We start from the raw sequence: 9,658 nt of genomic DNA, 5'->3' as shown, positions 1-9,658 counted from the left end.
TCACCAGGCGTCCAAAATATAATTTAAAAAATGGAAAAATAAAAGATAAAATCAAAATCAATCTAAGACTATTACATTCGCAACAACAAATTTCAACTATGTACTACCCAAGTTTTGGTATGTTACAACAAATAAATAGTATGTCAAGCACGCATGCATAGAAGCACGAAATGAATGTTGTCCTATTTTATTAAAACCGTATCATATAGTATCTTTCTTCAATGTGAAGGCATCTTATGAATAGGAATGTGACATATAAGGTATACCTAATCCGGTACAGAAACAAGAATGTTTCAGATCTAACTCTCTCTCTCTCTCTCACTAACTTAAGTACAGGCTTTGCCACCACGTTTCCGCCACATTACCGGTAGTAACCCCCGGGTTTGAGTTTGAAAGTCTCCGCCTCCCCAGACCTGATGCCCTTTACTGCTTTTCTGTTTCTTTGTCTCATGGGAGGGCATTGACTGACACATTATATTTTCCATTTTTCTTCTTTTTCAATTTTACTTTTTTTTTTTTTTTTTTTTTTTGTGTGTTTGGACTTTGGAGCCACGTGAACATCAATTCCAACCTCGAATCTTTATTATTACTTTTTCTTTTAAAAAAAAGTATATTTCATTTGCCAATTATGTTTTGTGTCTAATAGTCCACGCGAACATCTAGTTCAAGGTTTTTTTTTTTTTTTTTTCAAATGGAAAAGGTTAACAAGTTTATAAGAACATTAGTTTAAAAAATATTTTTAAAACTTTTTGTAGGAGAGGAAAAGAAATAACTAAAATTTCTTAAGAAAGTTGTATCAAAATTTTTCTAAAATAGTCAATTTTTTAAAAATAATTTAGCTAGTTTTAACTTTTCTCATGCTTTTTAACCTAAGTATGTTACTTACTTAATTTGTATATTTTTGGTAACAATAATTGTTATAGTTGCGTAGAAATAAAACTTAAATTTATTAAAAATCTTACCTAAATTGATTATGTCGTAAGAAAGATTACGTGAGTTATTTATAATATTAATTGAAAAGAAAATGTTAGCTAAACTTGAATACAAAATTATTTAGTAATTTTGCATCTCAAGAAGTAAGAAAAATATATATTAAATAAAAATATAAAATATAAAATTTGTTATTTAATTAATATTTTTAAAAAAAAATGCCCAACATAAATAACTTTTCGCTTTATGACTCAAAATTGGTTGAGTCGACCCCAAGAGAAGTTTCATTTTATGCCGGGTTAGGCAACATGGTTTCTTACTTAAAAAAGCATATTGATTCTTACATCTCTTATACTAATAGTAGATTTTTCTAATTAAATTTATTGTGTAATAGCTTCAAGTGAAAGTCAAGCAAGCCATCAAGGGAGTTGGTACCTACCATGGTAAACGTTTGTGGACATACTCTATTTACAAAAGTTAATGTGAAACCCTTTACGGTTGAGGAGTTTGGCTAGCTTAAGCATTGGAGTTATGGGCCTTGAAGTGGAGCTGGGACGCAAACTACATGAGGTCTAGTAGTGGTTGTAATGGAACTCATCTCTCTCTTTCTCAATCTCAACAAAACAGACACACAAATTGATAAGAACAGTTTGGATAAATGGACATTCTAGGTGTTTTTATAAGTAAACTTCTGAATATAAGTGCATTAGCAGTATATGTTCTAAAAAAAAAATGTCATTTTGACATATGAAAAAACTAATATTTCTATTTTTAGAGCATTAGCATTGAAGAATACTAATGCCATATCTAAGGTATATTTAGCATTTCAGAGGCCAAAACGGAGTGCATCAGGAAATGCTATCAGCAGGTATTGTAAATTTTTTTACAATACTGCTACAATACAATTCCAAAAGTGGAATTGTACTGTAGCAGTATTGTAAAAATAATAATAATATTTTATATATAACTGATGCGATTTTCTCTCTCTCCTCTCTCTCATTTTCTTTGTTGTCTTCTCTCTCTAGCTTCTCTCTTTCTCATCTGCTCTCTCCTTTCTTCATTGTGTCAGTTGTTTTTTTTTTTTTTTTGCTGTGATCGATTCTTAAAGGAAGAGGCGGGTATGGCTGAAGTGGGTTGTGGGTCGTGGTTGGGTTCGGTGTTTGGGTTGTTGGTCGTGGTTGGGTTCGGTGTGTGGTTGTGGCTGAAGTGGTTGTCGGTCATCGAGATCGCCAGTGTTTGGGTCCGGCGAGGTCATGGGAGATTGGCGTGGGTCACAGTGATGGGTTTGGTGGAGATCGGCGTGGGTCACCGCATGGTTGGCTGGTTCTTCTGAGTTTTTTTTTTTTTTTTTTTTTTTTTTTTTTTTTTTTTTTTTTAATATGGGTTTTTGTTCCGGTGGGATTTTGGTGGGCAGTAGGCAGTGGTGGCTTGGATTTTTCTGGGTTTTTGTTCCGCTGGGTTTTTCTGGATTGTTCATTGGCGTTTTCTGGGTATTTCTGGGTATTTTTAATATGGGTTTTCTGGGTATTTTTGTTCCAATGCGTTTTCTGGGTATTTTTGTTCCGATGTGTTTTCTGGGCAAGTCTTTCTGTTCTGCTGGGTATTTTCTAGGATTTTTGTGGGTAGTGGGCAGTGTGTGTGTGCTCTGTGTGTGTGGTGATGGGTTTGGATAGGTTGATCGGTGTGTGTGTGTGTGGCTTTGTGTGTGCTGTGATGGGTTTGGATAGGTTGATCAGTGTGTGTGTGTGTGTGTGTTGAACCGGTGCTAGAGGTTGAGGGGAGAAAGAGAGGAAAAAAAAATACTGTTGGAAAGCCCAGGAAAACCAAGGCTGAAAAAAATTTATGGTTAGAAAGAAATAATAAAAAAGATTAAAAAATAATATTTTAATAAAAATAGAGTTTTGAGATGTAGGAAGTATGATAAAATGGTATGGTATAATGATAAAGTGGGTTTTTAGAATGGTAAAATAGAGTAGAATTAGAATTTGCGATACTAATGCTCTTACACACCAGTTTACAATATATCCTACATCATATATTCTATTATTTTATAACTTCATTTTTCTTTTTTCTTTTTTGAAAACATTTTACAACTTCATTTAAATATTTTCCTTTTCTCTTTTTAATTATTTATTCCATATAGTCATATTTTCAAACATTTGTCTTATTCTAACGGTCATATTTTCAAATATCATACTTTGTTAAAACAATTTAGGCAGTCCAAAGAGAGCCCAAAATATATACATATATTCAAATGCATAATTAAATGCACAACAAATTGAAAATAAATCCGAAGTAAATAATCAAAAGCATTCAAGTAATTATTCGGTGATGCAAAAGATTTGAAAAAAAAAAAAAAAAAAAAAAACCATAACGCAACACATATAAACCAAGAAGATCGAGAGAGTAAAAGTATACACCGAAATACTAGGAGAATCGACGAAGAAGACAGAGAACTTACCTATATGCAGAAAAAGATAGAATCGGAGAAACCGAGAGAATCGGCGAATACCTTGAGCAAATCAACAACACCGAAATACAAAACCCAAAACGAAACTTTAACACGCTTTGCTCTGAGATGACCTAAACCGTAGAGAGACCCAAAGCCAAACCATAGCTTCGGTTCTAACTTCTAAGATGAGAATAGAGAGGAGAGAGTGGAAAAAAAAAATTCAGTGAGGAAGATGGAGATAAAAATCAGCGAGGGAGATGGAGATAAAAAGAAAAAACTGAATGAGGGAGATGGAGATAAAAAATTATTTATGCTAGAATTTGTGTGATAAAAATGGTAGGAGGATTGGGAGTGTTGGCTCACAAAAGTGAGGGAAGTGAACAAGAGCATGAGATAATGAGTGGCTGAGAGAGAAAGAATGATGAGAGAAAAGAGAGAAGATTAATAAATAAAAAAATAAAAAGCATTTGTACCGTACCGTTTTAGAAAAAGAATTCTACTGTTTATCAATGCATTTTAGCGTTAGAATAAGATCAAATAACAAATTTGGCATTTGTTAGGATGTCAATGCTACAAAAGGTTTTTTTTTTTTTTTTTTTTCAAGAGGAAGGTAAGTATGACAAAGCTTTAACGTTATGGAAAATTATATGAAACATAGTGAGCATTCGTAGTAGGTGTGCCATATGCCAAATTTTTGGCATTTGGGACACTAAATCCCAAAATATGAGCTCATGAGGTGTTTCAAATGGTAAAAATTTTGGCACATGGCTATAGTATCGTCTCAAATATGAGAGATTACGGAAAACAATTGCAAAAATTTATATTCTTAATTTATTTACTTTTTCTCTCTCCTCATCAGAGATATCTCTCTCTCCGTCTTCTTATCTTTGTCTTCTTTATTCCTCTTCCACAGCATGCCGATCACTAAAGGCCACCACTCAACATCGTTGATCATCTATCTTCTCTATATTTTTTTTTTTTTTTTTTTTTTTTTTTTGTGGTTTGATGGGTGGGTTGGGCAATGGGTGGGTTTGGATGGGTAGATCGATGGTGGGTGAGTTCAGATCGGCAGATCGCCGTCCACCACGCAGCACCATCCACCTCATACTCTTAGATCATCGATCTTTGATGCCGATCTTTGTGTTTTTTGTTGTTTTTGTTTTTCAGTGGTGGTGGTTTTGGTGTTCTGTTATGGTGGTTCTAGTGTGAGACAGTGGTGGGGTGGGATGTGGGTGGGGCGTTGATGGTTGTTGGACTTGGGGGTGGGCTGTGGGTTGTGGTGGGGGTGGTTGGTTTTTTTTATTTTGTATTTTATATATTGTTGGTTTTTTTAATGTTATTTTAATATTGGTATATATTATTTTAATGTATAAAATTGAAGAATAGAAGATGTGATAAATGGTGAATTGTAAAATGGTGTGTTAAAATAATAAAGTAGGCTTTTGGTGTGTCAAAATGACATTTTTTATAAGAAAGCTGATAGTAATGCTCTTAGGCGTGCCAAATGCTAAATATTTGGCATTTGGCACATCAAACACCAAAAAACTCCTCTCATGAGATGTTCTAAATGCTATTCATTTTCTCTCTCTTCTTTTATGACTTTCTTTCTCTCTTTCTTCCCTTTTTCTTCTTTCTTTCTCCGCCTCTCCCTTCATCTTCTGTCACTCTCTCTTCCTTTTTTCTTCTTCTTTCTTCTCCGGAATCTTCACCACTACTTTTTTTTTCTCTTTTTTTCCTTTTTTTTTGTCACTTTTTTTGCACCCTCTCTCTCACTCTCTCTCTCTTTTTTCTTCACCTAGACCATTGCCATTGAGATCGGCTGTTGTTGTTGTGGAGTTTAACCTTACCGATGAGGTCGACTGGTGGAGATCGTATGTAAGTTTTTTTTTTTTTTTTTTTTTGTCAGTTGTGGATTCCATGTGATTGTGGGTGGTGGTGGAGTTAGGTTGATTCCATGTTATTTGAGTTGTATAAATGGAGTTGATTTATCTCTTCATTTTTTTTTTTTTGAGAGTTTTGTGTTGATTTTGGGGATTTTTTTAAAGTAGTATTGGGTGGTGGTGGTGCCGATGGATTGTTGGTGGTGGTGACAGGTTGTACCTATGGTTGTGGGTGGCGGTGGCAAGCTGTGCTTGTGTATGGTGTGGTTTGGGCAATTTTTTTTTTTTTTTTTTGGTTGTGGATTCCGTGTGATTGTAGGTGGTGTTGAGTTTAGGTTGATTCATGTGATTTGGGTTGTATAAATAGAGTTGATTCATCTTTTCATTTTTTTTTTAAAGAGTTTTGTGTTGATTTTGGAGATTTTTTTTTTTTTTGAATTAGTATTGAGTTGCGGCGGCAGGTTATACTTGTGAGTGGTGGTGGCAGGCTGTGCGTGTGTATGGTGATGGATTTGTTATAGTTTTGTACTTGTGTTTGTGTATGGTAGTGGACATTTATTTTATATTTTTTATATTGATGTTTTTTTTAAAAAATATTTTTATATATTAGTATAGTGTATAAAATTGAAAAATAGAAGATGTGAGGAATGATGTATTGTAAAATGGTGTGTTAAAATAATAAAGTAAGTTTTTTTATGCGTCAAAATAACATATTTATAGAACACTTTATGGGAATCCTTTTACTATTTATTTTACTTTTTTTCAAAAATATTAACGTTTTACGATGAACTTTCACACCACACCTACTCTGCTAGCTGGCCAGGCCAGCTCACTTAGAATTAAAAAAAAAAAAAAAAAAAAACTAAAATGTTAACTTTTTTTTTTTGAAATTAAAATGTTAACTTTATGAGTGTTGAGTTCTGATCTCGAATGAGTGGCCTCATTAAAAAGGCCAAAAGTGTTTGTCCAGACTCCAATTCCATAGTTCGAGCTTAATTTTACTTTTAACACTTTTTTGGTCCAATAATATATGGCCATCATGTGACTTTTTTCCTGACTACAATAACATATAAATACATTTGTGATGGTCAGGCCAAAACACAGTCCAGGCAAAATTTGTGCAAGAGCTTGCAAAAGTCACTTTTAATTTTTGCATTTAAAGAACAAAATTTAACCTTTAATTTCTTATAATTTTACTTTTAAACTTTACCTTTTAATAACTACTTTCTTAGATCACTCACAATAGTACATTTATATTGCTATTTTGCTAAATTATAGGTCCTCAAACATCAAAATCTTGCTCCAGTAGTGGAGCTAAATTTTTTTTTTTTAGCTCCACTGCTACAGTGCACATCTATAAATAACTGGCACTGTTCATGAGAGCTTAAAAAAATATATATTATTTTATTCTATTCTGGAGATTAAATATATTATTTCATTCTTCTCTCACTCCGTGCCTCTCTCTCTCTCAGTCACTTAGCTCTCATCCTCTCCCAAGACTCTCTCAATCTCTCAAGCTCTCACCCTTTCTCAGTCACTCGTCTCTCTCACCGTCACTCTCTCAATCTCCCTCATTCACCACCGCTAGCCCGACCTAGCCATCCAAGTCGCTTATTGCCACCATTACTCTCCTCTCTCACCGTCACTCTCTCAAGCTCCCTTATTCACCACCGCCGGCTCGACCCAGCCGTCCCAAGCTGCTGATCGCCTCAAACCCATGCCGTCGACCTCTTTTATAGACCCAGCTCATCGACGTTTTGCTTGTTTGTGATTGGTGATTTTGTTTGGTTTGGGTTGAGGAAAAATTGTATATTTGGGTTTTTTTTTTCCTGCTATAGACTGGTGGTGGTGTTGGTGGTGGTTGTGGCTGTAACTGATGATAGAGGTGGTTGTGGTTGGTGCTGTGGATTTTTTTGGGTAGTGGGTATATTATTTATTGTAGTGGTTATATTATTTTATTGTAATGTTTATATTATTTTATTGTGTGAAAGCTAAAATAGACCCACTACTGCAGCATGTGTGTTAGTAAAATAGACAAAGTAACTTTTTGGGTAGTGGGATATATTATTTTATTATAGTAGTCATATATTATATTGTGATATTTATTATTTTATTGTTGTGAAAGTTAAAATAGATCCACTACTGCAGCATGTGTATAGTAAAATAAATAAGTAATTTTTAGTAGAGCTAAATTGCTAAATTTTTAGCTCCACTGCTGTTGATGCTCTTACACGCTCATGGTTAATTACATGTATAGTACTCATGCCAATACTATACATGGCTGTAAGTGATTGAAATATAGACTATTCGCATCTAAAGTATATCTAGTTATCTACTTTCAAGAGTTTAGAAAATAATCGATATTGATAATGATATAGTATTTTTAATGATGTGGTAAATTATTATTGTTAAAAAAGTACATTTCGCTTTCTCAAAAAAAAAAAAAGTACATTTCAGAAATACACATAAGCCTAGGTCTTTCCTCAAATAAAACCCATTTCAATTNCCGGAATTTTAAAGCACCCCATTGCATATGTTGGGATTGCTTGAATGACCGCTTTTATCAAGATCTCTCGTCCCGCCTGAGATAAGAGCTTCCCTTCCCAGCCTTGTAATTTTTTCCAAACTTTTTCCTTTATGAAATTGAAACTCTCCTTCTTCTTCCTCCCCACTAGAGATGGCAGCCCGAGGTATTTGTCATACTGTACAATCTCTTGTAAGCCCAAAGCCTCCTTTATCTCAACTTTAGTTGCTTCCGGAGTGGATTGACTAAAGAAAATAGCAGTTTTGTTTTTGTTCACCTTTTGGCCTGACCCCTCCTCATAAATCTCCAGAATCTCCAAAATTTTTCTGCACTCCTCAATGGTTGACCTGCAAAAAAGGAGACTGTCGTCTGCAAACAATAAATGTGTTAGTTGGGGCCGTTCCGGCTAATGGATAGCCCTTTTAGCTCCCCCATTCTCACAGAATGTTGTATGAGTCCATGTAAGCCTTCTGCACAACAAGAAGAGAAAAGGAGACAGTGGATCCCCTTGTCTAATCCCCCTAGTAGGTTGAATGAGGCCTTGTGGTTCACCATTGACCAGGATAGAATATGTCACTGTTTTTATGCACACCATAATCAAACCAATCCACCTCTCACAAAAACCCAATTTTCTCATGACATTCTCCAGGTACACCCACTCTACACGGTCACAGGCTTTGCTCATATCTAGCTTTACAGCCATATATCCTGTTTTCCCTGTTCTCATATTATTCATATAGTGAAGTGACTCATAGGCAACAAGGATATTATCCGATATCAACCTATTTTTTGTAAAGGCTGATTGATGTTCAGATATAATACTTGGTAAAATTCTCTTTAGTCTATTGGCCAACACTTTAAAGAAAATTTTATACAAGACATTACATAAACTTATTGGGCGGTAATCACTCACATTAACAGGATTTTGAATTTTTGGGATAAGGGTGATAAAAGTATGGTTTAGTGGATGTGGGATGGTACCTGAATTAAGCCAAGAAAGGACTGAATTAGTGACATCAGCATCTACCACCCCCCAAAAATGCTGGAAGAACAAAGGAGGCATGCCATCAGGACCTGGCGCTTTGAGAGGTGCCATCTGTTTCAAAGCTTCTTTAACTTCCAAAGCTGTAAAGGTACCAGTAAGGGCTGAGTTCATTTCTTCAGTAATCATCAAAGGAATGTGCTCTAATTGAGGCCATTGGGGATTCGGCCTTGAGGAAGAGAAGAGCTCTTTGTAATAGTTTACCCAAAAAATAATTAAGAATTGTGGGGTTTTAAGTTTTATATATTGTTACGGGGAATATCTTCAATCAAGGCCATGCTAGCCACGTCATGGTATATGTGACATCATCACCTGATATTTTTGGAAGATCATACTTATAAAACTAAAACAAAACTGGTTGATCCAATGCAATAATATGGGATAACTTGACAAGTTATTAGACAAAAACTTAAGAACAGTAAGCTAGGTCTAAACACAAAAGTCATACCATCGCACACTCTTAGTGCAATGATCACTCCACAAATATAAGTGCTTATAGGGTATAGAGAGCAAGTGTGAGATTCAAGTCTCTAGGAGAAAAATTCACATACATATACACTTAAATTAGACTAGAGTAGAAATTCTATTTTATATTAAAAAAAAAACACTAAAGTCATGGATGTTCAATCATCAATGATGATCTTTTATTTGTTTATTAGAGACATAAAATAAAAAGAAAATATTAACAGATGTTCTTAGGACATTGGTTAACAATTTATTTAAAAAAGAAATTTATGAAGAAAAAAATAATTAATGTTTTAACAATTTTTTTTATTTTTTATAAAAATTGTGTCAAAATTTTCCTCAAATTGGTATTCGTTAGTATGATT

The 9,658-nt window shown here is 34.2% G+C and overlaps 1 long non-coding RNA gene across 1 annotated transcript; it reads right to left on the bottom strand.

Annotated features, from left to right (window-relative positions):
- Positions 1-7,833: 7,833 nt before the first annotated feature.
- Positions 7,834-9,096, bottom strand: LOC136064069 (uncharacterized). Its single transcript, XR_010625718.1, has 2 exons — positions 8,768-9,096; positions 7,834-8,155 (listed from the first exon to the last, which is right to left on the bottom strand). It is a non-coding gene; the product is annotated as an uncharacterized LOC136064069 (long non-coding RNA).
- Between the last annotated feature and the right edge of the window lie 562 nt (positions 9,097-9,658).

This window comes from Quercus suber, unplaced genomic scaffold (assembly GCF_002906115.3).
Source record: "Quercus suber isolate HL8 unplaced genomic scaffold, Cork oak 2.0 scaffold_618, whole genome shotgun sequence".
In the NCBI taxonomy this organism is placed as follows: Eukaryota; Viridiplantae; Streptophyta; class Magnoliopsida; order Fagales; family Fagaceae; genus Quercus; species Quercus suber.
This window is presented reverse-complemented; position numbering and strand designations above follow the sequence as displayed.